This window comes from Chanodichthys erythropterus, chromosome 8 (assembly GCF_024489055.1).
Source record: "Chanodichthys erythropterus isolate Z2021 chromosome 8, ASM2448905v1, whole genome shotgun sequence".
Taxonomy (NCBI): domain Eukaryota; kingdom Metazoa; phylum Chordata; class Actinopteri; order Cypriniformes; family Xenocyprididae; genus Chanodichthys; species Chanodichthys erythropterus.
This window is the reverse complement of record NC_090228.1, coordinates 9,507,202-9,519,674: the sequence shown is the minus strand read 5'-3', so window position 1 is coordinate 9,519,674 and position 12,473 is coordinate 9,507,202. Positions and strand designations below refer to the sequence as shown.

At 39.6% G+C, this 12,473-nt stretch overlaps 1 pseudogene; it reads left to right on the top strand.

Moving 5' to 3' along the window:
* The first annotated feature begins 103 nt into the window (after nt 1–103).
* The window catches only part of LOC137024524 (uncharacterized), a 59,579-nt pseudogene continuing 47,209 nt past the window's right edge, over nt 104–12,473 (top strand).

Here is a 12,473-nt window from a genome sequence, read left to right as displayed (position 1 = left end):
GGGACAACAGGTCATTTTCCAACTATTGTGGGTAATTTGGCAAATAATGGGTTTTTGGGATGGGGCGTGGCCTGGAGGTGGTCAGCGTGGCTTAGGAGCGGTCATGGGTGGTCAGCTGGTCATGATCAGGTGACCCCCCCCCGACTGTTTCTAAGCCACGCCCCCCGTCCCACGAACCCATTATCTGCCCGATTACCCACTATAGTGGTCGAACGATCAGGTGACCTGCTGAACACCTCCAGGCCACGCCCCCATCCCAAAACCCCACTATTCGCCCGATTACCCACTATAGTGGGCAAATGATCAGGTGACCCCCCCCAGACTGCTCTTAAGCCACGCCCCCGTCCCACGAACCCATTATTTGCCCGATTACCCACTATAGTGGTCAAACGATCAGGTGACCTGCTGACCACCTCCAGGCCACGCCTCCATCCCAAAAATCCACTATTAGCCCGATTACCCACTATAGTGGGCAAATGATCAGGTGACCACGAATGACCGCTCCTAAGCCAAGCCCCCTGCCCCACAAACCCATAATTTGCCCGATTACCCACTATATTGGTCAAATGATCAGGTGACCCGCTGACCCCCTCCAGGCCACACCCCATCCCAAAAACCCATTACTTGCCCGATTACCCACTATAGTTGGAAAATGACCTGTTGCCCCATGTTGAACCATGTGGAGCACTTTATTAGCATCATGATTGTTCACTATTCAAACCATTCTCATTTATCAAGTTGAACCGTCATCCCTGACCTGATAAAAACTCTTTTACGGCACTCAGCAGCACGCCTTGGCGTACGCTCAAGTCTTTTTTGACCTTTCAACCCCTGAAAAAGGGTCCTAGGGCCACCAATCTTTTCCGCCTGACTCCGGGGATCGTGGCGAGAAGATAAACAACGCCCCCTAGCGGATCGGCCCTTTGGAAGTCTTTTTTTCGCACCGTGGCTCGTGGGGGGGCCCCCGCTTTATATTTATGCCACTTTGGCACCCCCTGTGAAAATAATGGGCGAATGGGATATTGCTACAAAGGTCCCACAGGCCCCAAATTTTGCACACTGGCCCCTGGGGGCCCCCCGACCGACATATAGAGAGCGCCTGGCTGTAACCCTAAGGGAAAAAATTGCATCGTCGTAGAGTTTCGTGCTTCGGGCCCCTGAGTCGGAGAGCCCACGAATCTCGAGAGCCCACGACCTTTTGTCTCCGCGCAAGGGCCTTCTGAAAGTTTAGTGGGTAATCGGGCAGATAATGGGTCTGCTGGATGGGGGGCGTTTAGTGTGCATTCGGGACAAGTCTACCCCTTTTATAGTGCAATCGATGGGAATCCGGCGTTTAAGGGGTCAGCAGAGGGGGGTGGGGGGGGGGGGGGTTGAGCCAAATTCACCCTACGATCCCTTCGAGTCATTATTCGCCCATTGTCTCATTATTAACATGGGTTTTTTTCCACGAACCCATTATATTGACTTCCTGAAGGATGTGAAATTTACTGCTGTGCAAATCTTAACGTTTGCTAAAGAACTGTGTGAAGTGTTTTGAAAAAGTGACTCGAACAAATTCAACACCTCGTCACATGGGCCAAGACCTGACAGGCCATCTCCTGAGTGTCAAAATGGGTTTTGTGGACAATAAAGCAAGGTTATGTTCTTCAATTCACTCAAAATCCCCTGTGCTTTAGCAGCGTGCTTCCTACCTCAGTGGGGAGTGAGAACACTTGTGTCCTGCACTCTGAGGTGAGTAATTTGCTGGCAAAAGGAGCCATAGAGAAAGTCAGGCTTCTACAGCTGTTACATCCTCTTACTTCACTGGCTCTCTCAGCTGTTTTTTTCTTTTTCTTTTTCTGGGCCATCTGAAAGAAAGTACTTTTGCACAATTAATTAAATTTCTTATTGATTACAAGAATTATTTCAAGATATAGATCAAATGTTTCACAAAATTAGTTTTGTTTTCTTTCTTTTTTTCTGCCAGTCAGTGTAATAAGGGCTTACTTGTGTGTTGTGCTCTTGGTAAACATTTAAATGCTTTTGTAAAAGATGATGTCATGCTAATAGACCTATACACTAATAGACAGTGTTTAGGACATTCACAGTTAGTTATCAGCGCTTTTATCTCTTCTCTGCAGGTGTTGGGCTTTCATGCTGTAAATAAAGTGGAGAGTTTCCTGTCTCCTGTAAGTCAAATGTATATGCGTGTGTCTATGTGGAGGAGGAGTTCATCAGCGCTGACAGTTAGATGTATATGGAGAAAGTCATAAAAGCCTCCTCTGATTTGTCACTGAAGTTGTTTGATGATTTCCTCTGTTGTGTCTAATAAGGTAACAGCGAGTGTGATTGGAGGGTGTTGGACCTCTTTCTCTCTCATTAAGGGGTGTGAGAGGATGCCTGTACTTCTGTATCATCAGTGCGGAGAAGCTTTACTGGATGTTGAATTAATCAAGCAGAGAGAGATGGAGAGATGCCTGACACTCATTTTACTGTCTTCAGTTTTAGTACTCATCGCAGCTGGTAAGTACACAAGAAATTAAAGAGATCAAGTTATTTTTAGGAATGAAGGTGTCAGACAGATTTAATCACTTTAAATTAAACTATACTGTAATGTTTTTTTTTTATGTCTCTGTAATCACATTGTCACAATATTTTGAATGTCCTCCTGTGTTTAACAGGCAATTTATCTCTTTCATTCTCTTTTGTCTTTCTTTCTCTCTCTCCAATTCATAAAGGGCTATAAATAAGTATAATAGACCAGGGGCCAGTTGCATAAACTTAGTCGCTATATTAAGACTGTGTCTTAAGAACTAGTTTGACCAACTTGCAGTTAACCAAGGGGTAATCAATGTTATTTTCCCAATTCAAATTACACCAATCTACCTTTTTATGTAACAAACTTAAAAAAAATTAGGACCACTTTTCAAGAAAAACATTAGTGTCTTAAATTTTAAGACTAGTCTAAGTGGTTTATGCAACTGGCCCCTGATTTAATATAGTTTAAGCTCAATCAACATCTTTTGTGGCATAATTTTGTTTACCACAGAAATAGATTTCTACTTGTCCTTCCTTTAAAAACAAACAAAAACAACAACAAAAAACACTGGGTTACAGTGAGACATTAGAGAATAGGGCCAATCCATAAACATTAAAATACTCATTGTCTCAATAATATAGAAACAAAATATGTGTTAACATGATTTTAGTGTGGAAAAAATTACTAACCTTTTCTGTGCAAATTTATATCCAGTTTTTCAACTTTGTTTCCATGACAACGTAATGGTATAAATCCTGTAACAATGTTTTAAAAAAAAATTAGGATAATTGATGTAAGTGCTTTTATAAAATCATAATCTTCACATTTCTGTCTTTAACACTAGAACGGGGTCAAATTTACCCGTGGCTGTTTTTCAAATGTAGCTACATAACAGATTTTCAATAAAATATCCAAGTCTCCCAATCATTGACTTTTATTAAAATTGTGTTATTCACAATCCCCTGTTGTTAAAAATTGTTTAGATAAAACCAGATTAAAAAACAGGGCATTTATACCTATAAGCCCCAGTGGATCTAATTTACTATATGCCTTCATTTTTGCGCTGTCATTTTTGTGTTGCTTATGTTTTAATTTTCCATGTTCTACTGGCAATGCCTTTCACCCACTGAAATTGAGGTAATCAGTTTTAGTCACAAATGTCAAACCGATATTAGGCACTAAATGCCAAGAGTGATGAGTGCTATTTTACCTAAAAAAAAATATTTCTAATGAAAAACCATTTTTATTGGTGTTGTTCTCTTATTCAAATTATACATAAATAAACAAATAAATGATTAATTATATGAAACTGTATGTTTGAATTGTGTTTGCAAACAGCTACCGCTGTTTTTCATTATTAATGTTGTAAAGGTATTCATAAAGATAATAAATGCACTGGAAAGTCAATTTAGGGGGCAAATATTGTCCGTTAATGGAAAAGGTGCAGTCTAAGTGGAAGAGAGGGGGTATGCAGAAGAATAAATGGTAAATGCCTCTGCACTCTAAAAAGTGCAGAAATTAATTATATTTTATTATATTATTACACCACCCAAATCTATTTTTCCCTCAAATTTGCGTTGTCATGCCTATAATATGTACATTTTCGCCGCTGGAGGTCAGTAACGCGGGTATGATGTCACTGATAGGCGACGTACGGACAAAGTCCTGGTTAAAAATGGCTTATTTCTCTGGATTTAAACATTGAAAACATTTGGGATAATGTAAGTGAGTACACAAGTCAACAAAATATATAACACTAGTGGTATATATATTCTAGTGGTCTTTAATCCAAAAATCCTACATACTGAACCTTTAAGAAGTGAGTCTGCTTAAGATGGCCTTGAACATAAAACTACAGGACAAAAACATAGTTGACTAATAATTATCATTTTATGGCTCTAGACATTACTTTGTGAAGACAGTGGCATAATACAGTGACATAATAAGAGTTTTTACCCATATCAAAATGGTAGACATGTGCATGGGTAAATTTTACCCGCTGACGGTTTTAGGTATACAACCCTGGCGGTTCTAGTGTTAAACCCTCATTTGTTTTTTAAATAAAAATAATAATAATAATAATTTTTTAAAATCAATATACCTAGGATGTTGTTTGAGCTCAACTTGTATTGAACTCTAAATATTATTTTAAATATTCAGACATATGTGTCTCATTTTGCCACTTGTCCCACTTAGTAATGCTATGCACTAAACTCATCCCTTCATCTCTCTCATTGTTACTGCTTAATGTTTAGATGGTGTGAATGTGAGGTTGGTTGGTGGTCACAGTCGCTGTGCTGGTAGAGTGGAGGTTCATCATAGAGGTCAGTGGGGAACAGTGTGTGGTGATGACTGGGATATGACTGATGCTGCAGTGGTGTGTAGAGAGATGGACTGTGGAGAACCTGTAGATGTTCTGGGTGATGCTCATTTTGGACCAGGATCAGGACCAATCTGGATGAGTTTTATCATGTGTTCTGGATCAGAGTCTACACTGAAGAACTGTGGATCATTAGGATGGGGACAAAGCACCTGTGATCATACTAAAGATGCTGGAGTCATCTGCTCAGGTAAACTTTTACATATTCAAATTCGTATCTTAAAGATTTTTTTGTGTGTGCTTTCATATTGACTTCTAATTTTTAAGAAGTTGATTTTAAAATGTTGACTTTATAATGTTTTAACAATAATGGCTTTTATTTACAAATAATTATCTTGAAGCCCCATAAATAAGTCATGCTTTTGTTGATCTATGTTATCTTATTTAGAAGTCAGGCTGGTTGGAGGTTCTCGCTGCTCTGGGAGGTTAGAGATACTTGATGATCAGACGTGGGTTTCAGTGTGTGCTGCTGCCTTTGACCAGCAGGATGCAGAGGTTGTGTGTAGAGAGCTGGACTGTGGGGCTCCTGTACAGGTGCTGGGAGAAGATGCTTTTGGAAAAGGAGATGCTCAGATGTGGACACAAGAGATTCAGTGTAGAGGAAATGAGTCTCAGATTCACCTCTGTCCGACATCACATGAAAACAACTGTTCTCATGACCAAAACATTGGTTTGCAGTGTACTGGTAGGAGTTCAAAGTACAACAAAGCTCATTTCATTTTTTATAACATTTTACATTTACATTAGTTTTATTTTTATTTATTTTTTTACATTCACAGACATAGTAAATGTGAGGTTGGTTGGTGGTCACAGTCGCTGTGCTGGTAGAGTGGAGGTTCTTCATAGAGGTCAGTGGGGAACAGTGTGTGGTGCAGGTTGGGATTTGGCTGATGCTGCAGTGGTGTGTAGAGAGCTGGACTGTGGAGAACCTGTAGATGCTCTGGCTGATGCTCATTTTGGACTGGGATTAAAACCGATTTTTAGGATGAAAAATGCAATGTGTACTGGTTCAGAGTCTACACTTAAGAAATGTGGATTCATGCAACCAACTGAACCCGATGTGTGTCTTGATAAGAGTGCTCAAGTCATTTGTTCAGGTAAGCTAAAAATCCTGTCTTAAAGGGATAGTTTACCCAAAAATGAAAATTTGATGTTTATCTGCTTACCCCCAGGGCATCCAAGATGTAGATGACTTTTTTTCTTCAGTCGAACGCAAATTATGATTTTTAACTGCAACCGCTGCCGTCTGTCAGTCAAATAATAGCAGTGATTGGGAACTTGAACAATAAGAGTCGAAAAAACTTCCATAGACAAATCCAAATTAAACCCTGCGGCTCGTGACGGCACATTGATGTCCTAAGACACGAAGCGATCGGTTTGTGCGAGAAACCGAACAGTATTTATATCATTTTTTTACCTCTAATACACCACTATATCCAACTTCGTTCAGCTTCCGGCTAGTGAGGTCTGATCGCGCTCTGACAACGGAAGTGATGTCTCGCGCTCATTGAAGTATATGGGCGAGACATCACTTCCGTCTTCAGAACGCGTTTTTTGACCTCACTAACAGGAAGCTGAACTAAGTTGGACATAGTGGTGTATTAGAGGTAAAAATTATATAAATAATGTTCGGTTTCTCCCACAAACCGATCGTTTCGTGTCTTAGGACATTAATGTGTCGTCACGAGCCGCAGGTTTTAATTTTGATTTGTCTAAGCAAGTTTTATTTACTGTTATAGTTGAAGTTCCCATCTACTGCTATAATTTGACTGACAGAGGGCAGCAGTTGCAGTTAAAAATCATAATTTGTGTTCGACTGAAGAAAAAAAGTCACCTACATCTTGGATGCACTGGGGGTAAGCAGATAAACATCAAATTTTCATTTTTGGGTGAAATATCCCTTTAATGTACAAAACAATTGCACCAAAAGCAGTCATAATTTAATTTTTCATGACTATTTCTTTTTTTTACTACATGAACTGTTAATTTCGGACTGTTATAATCAGGGACCTTGTTAAACATAAACTTTAGAAGCTTGTTTCTGACTCTACATTTTAATGTAATGTTTTAATGTAATGTAAAATGATTTTTTAGACATTGTTGACTTGAAAATGTGGGCGGATTTTTACAGTAACAATCCGTAACAATATATCTGTAACAATAACTATTGACAATAACAATAACACTGTTTTTTATATGAGCATCTTACTTTCAAGTTTTTTTTTTTTTTTTGTTTTGAACTGGGAAATCTTTTGCTGACATGTATAATGTTTTCATAGTAAATATTTTTTTATTTCAGAAGATAAAGAAAATGATTTCTCATTATATGACTAATATATTGATTATATGACTCATTATTGAAGTTCTATAACTTTAAATTTTGTTCTTTCCTGTGTTGTTCTTTCAGGAGTCAGGCTCGTTGGAGGTTCTCGCTGCTCTGGGAGGTTAGAGATACTTGATAATCAGATGTGGGTTTCAGTGTGTGCTGCTGCCTTTGACCAGCAGGATGCAGAGGTTGTGTGTAGAGAGCTGGACTGTGGGGCTCCTGTACAGGTGCTGGGAGAAGATGCTTTTGGAAAAGGAGACGCTCAGATGTGGACACAAGAGATTCAGTGCAGAGGAAATGAGTCTCAGATTCACCTCTGTCCAAAATCACCATCACATGAAAACACTTGTTCACATGAAAATGATGTTGGCTTGGAGTGTGCAGGTTTGAGCATTTTTGTTTAATAAACTGAATTCAAATGTAATGTTCCCAAAATCTACACTAAATATTAGTTAATTTTATCATAGTTTTCTTTCTCTTTGTGTGATACTTTTTTCCCTCATTCTTTCCATTTGTCCATATGTCTTTACTCCCTCTTTATTCATTTTATAGACATTACGAGAGTAAGGTTGGTTGGTGGTCACAGTCGCTGTGCTGGTAGAGTGGAGGTTCTTCATAGAGGTCAGTGGGGAACAGTGTGTGATCTTGGCTGGGATATGGCTGATGCTGCAGTGGTGTGTAGAGAGCTGGACTGTGGAGAACCTGTAGATGCTGTAGGAGGTGCTCACTTTGGACAAGGATCAGGATCAATCTGGACAAATCGCAGTTTATGTACTGGATCAGAGTCTACACTGAAGAACTGTGGATCAGTAATTTGGGGTTTATATGACTGTGATCATACAAAAGATGCAGGAGTCATCTGCTCAGGTAAACTCCTCTAAACCCTGCCCTATGTGTATATCACTGATAAACCACCTGCTGCAAAGGGATAGTTCACTATAAAATGAAAATTCAGGCATCATTTACTTATGACTTTGTTCTGTGGAGCACAAAATGTATTTTATTAGGGCCCGAGCACCAATGGTGTGAGGACCCTATTATAATTGCTCAGCCAATTATTCTTCTTCTCCAAAATGAATCGCATTTTTGAGGGCCTAAACATTCTCAAAAACTCATGAAACTTTGCACACGCGTCAGAAGTGGTGAAAATTTACATCTGATATGGGTTTCAGAATTAGGTGTGGCAAAATGTCTCGATAGCGCCACCTACAAAACTTCAATTAAGCGCCCTTCGTGCTACGTTTCACGTACAGTTATGAAATTGGTTAGACAGATGTAACAGCCCAATACCTACAAAAAAGCCCGAGGTGCAAAGTTTGTAAACCCAACAGGAAGTCAGATATTTTGAATTTTCTTTGCAAAATGTGTGCAGTTTTTGCCATTTCCAGGCGTTGTACTTTAACGAACTCCTCCTAGAGCTTTAATCAGATCAACATCATATTTGGTCAGTCTAATCTAAAGGCGTTTGAGACGTTAAATTGTGAAGATCTAGAGTTTTCGCTGAAGGGCGTGTCCGTGGCGGCCTGACAAATTTCGATGTTTCGCCATGAAACAGAAAGTTGTTGTAACTCGGGCATACAATGTCTGATCTGCCCCAAACTTCACATGTTTTATTAGAGTCCTGGCTTGAAGACATCTATATGACAATATTCAGTTACAGTCATAGTGCCACCTGGGGACAACAGGAAATTACATGTTATACACTGTGATTAACTCCTCATAGAAATTAAACCAGAAGCACATCACATATGGCCAGTCTAATTTTAAGGCCTTTGAGATGTTAAATATAAAAGATCTTGAGTTTTCGTTGAAGGGCGTGTCCGTGGTGGACTGACAAAGTCTGATGTTTCGCCATGAAGGAGGAAGCTGTTGTAACTCAGGCATACTATGTCTGATCTGCCCCAAACTTCACATGAGTGATAAAAGTCCTGGCCTAAAGACATCTATATGACAATATTCAGTTAGCTAAAGGGCCACCTGTTGGCAGCAGGAAGTGTGGCACTTTTACATGATTTTGCCATAATTCTCCTGTATTTACTTGCTCACATGCATGTCACCCACTGTTCGCTGTTTTCTTGAGGCCAACAGGTGGCGTGAGCCCGGGTGCGAGGGCCCTTTCATCGCTGCTTGCAGCTTTAATTATTATTATTATTATTATTTTACTTTAGTTATATTGAAACGAGTGCTGGATATTCTGTAAAATTCCTTTTATGTTCCATGAAAGAAAGTCTGATGAGTTTGGATTGACATGAGATTAAGCAATTTGATTATTTTACTCCATTTACATTAATAAGTGGTGCTTTGTGGTAGACCATTAATGACAAGAATAACACATTTAGATAACAAACAAAATTTAAATGTATCTTTTCTTTTGCCGCTTCAGGTGTCAGGCTTATCGGAAACTCCAGTTGCTCTGGGAGGTTAGAGATACTTGATGATCAGTCGTGGGTTTCAGTGTGTGCTGCTGCCTTTGACCAGCAGGATGCAGAGGTTGTGTGTAGAGAGCTGGACTGTGGGGCTCCTGTACAGGTGCTGGGAGAAGATGCTTTTGGAAAAGGAGACGCTCAGATGTGGACACAAGAGATTCAGTGCAGAGGAGATGAATCTCAGATTTCATTTTGTTCAATATCATCAACACACAAACACAACTGCACCAGTGACAATAATGTGGGACTGATCTGTTCTGGTAAATTATAAATATTCAGTGTCTCTTCATTTGAAACTGATACAGCATGTCTTCTCTGTCAGCTGCATTATACATTATAACTTCTTTATTCAGGTTACACTGAGGCCAAACTGATGAATGGTTCAGACTCTTGTTCTGGAAGAGTGGAGCTTCGGTTCATCAATAAGTGGGGCACAGTGTGTGATGCATGCTGGGATATGAGAGCTGCCAGTGTCCTCTGTAGACAGCTGAACTGTGGGATTGCTGTGTCTGTTGTGGGATCAGACTGGTTTGGAGAGGGAAGTGGTGAAATCTGGGCTGATGTGTTTGATTGTGACGGGAATGAAACAAAACTCTCAGAATGTTCCATCTCTTCATGGAGTCGAGCTGAATGTTCTCATAGACGAGATGTTGGAGTCATCTGCTCTGGTAAACTTATTTGACACTGAGAGCATTATGCTACTGGAAAAATCTATAATATCTGAAATCTTTTTCACTGTGTCCTAACACAATTTTTATTTTAGTAAAACATCAGATCTTCTCCTCAGGTTCCTCTCTGGCTGTTCATGATGGTCTGGTGCGGTTGTCTGAAGAGAGACAGTGTGAGGGGGAGGTGGAAGTTTCCATCCATCAGGTCTGGAGGAGAGTTCTGCTGGACTCCTGGAGTCTCACTGAATCCTCTGTGGTCTGCAGACAGCTGGGCTGTGGCTCTGTGCTGAACTTCTCCGGCTCCTCTTCATCCAGTCCTGAACACAGTCATGAGTGTGTGACGGGCTTCCAGTGCTCTGGGAGTGAAGCTCATCTGGGGAACTGCAGCTCTCCACAAACTCTCAACTGCAACTCCACACAACAGCTGTCAATCACCTGCCTTGGTGAGAAGAGCAACATCTGGGCAGATTCTTCAGTTGTTAGTGATCACTAATGTGTTTCTCTTTCTCTGAATATCAGGTCGCGGGTCCATCAGGCTGGTGGGTTCTGGGGGAGACTGTGCAGGGAGGCTGGAGGTTTTTCACAGCGGCTCATGGGGGACAGTGTGTGATGACTCCTGGGATATTAAAGATGCCCATGTGGTGTGCAGACAGCTGCAGTGTGGAGTGGCCCTCAGTAACCAGCAGGTACCAGCCTGGTTTGGTCCTGGTTCTGGACCCATATGGCTGGATGAGGTGGAGTGTGAGGGGAATGAGACGTCCCTGTGGAGCTGCTCTTCTCCAGGCTTGGGAAAACATGACTGTCAGCACAAGGAGGATGTAGGAGTTGTGTGCTCAGGTAAATGGTATCAGTTGTGAAAATTGTGATTCAGTAACATTTAAAATATAAATTTTATCTTTTTAGAATCTTTTTAATTTAATCTTTTTTGGGTTATTTCAGTCATTTTTATATATGTAACATCCAGTGGTTGAAATGAATGGGGTTGGATGAGAGCTGATATAGCGTTCATGTTTCCATCTAGAGTTTAAAGAGATCAGGTTAACTGAGGGCTGTCAAGGGAATGTGGAGGTTTTCTACAATGGATCCTGGGGTAATGTGTGCTGGAACCAGATGGACAGAGACACAGTGAGTCTGATCTGTCAAGAGCTGAACTGTGGAAGATCTGGTGTTTTGTCTGATTCTACACCAAGACTGGAATCAGCCAGTAACTGGTTGGATGAAGTGAAATGTCGACCACATGATTCAAATCTGTGGCAGTGTCCATCTTTACCCTGGGGACAGAATGACTGTGGTGAAGATGAAGTGGCCAAAATCACCTGTTTGGGTAAGACTGATTATATTTTCCATTTCTAAACATACAGTAATCTGTTACGATTACTGGGCATATAAAAAAAAAAAAAAAAAAAAAAAAAAATATATATATATATATATATATATATATATATATATATATATATATATATATATATATATATATATATATATAATTAGGGCTGTTAAATTTAACGCATCATTTTTTTTTTTTCAGTTTAACAAGTTAAAAAAAAGTTTTAGCGCAACTTCCTCTTTTTTTTTCCTTTAGGTAATGTTACATTATATTATCACGTTGAGTTCTCTTTTGCACTTGAATGGACAAAAACACAAAATTATGTCAAAATTCCTGATAAATCTGCTGCTGTCTGTCATTAATGTTAATCAAACAAAAGAAAAAGAGAAATCACTCACTGCTCTTGACTGAAAAACTTTTGTAGCTTTAATAAGGATTAATCTATATTTAATTTATAATTTATGCAGTGAACAATGTAAAGTGTTTGATAACTTTATTCATTTTTTGTATATTTCCTACCTGTTAGATCAAATGTCTAAAATATACTGTCTTTATGTTGTTCCTACATTAATTTGGAGATGAAATGTGAAATTATTACAATATGAAAATATATATTAAAAACTTTAATGTTAGGTGCAATTAATCACGATTAATTACAAAAAAAGGGTTTTTAATCAATTGACAGCACTAAATTAAATTAACTTGTGATTACAGAACAGGAGACTCATGAGTCCCCTAGAAGCTCTTTGTCATGCTCCACATCTCCACATCAGAGACAGTGTTCAGGTAAGTTCATTTGATGTAGAAGAACGTGAAAATCACAACAGC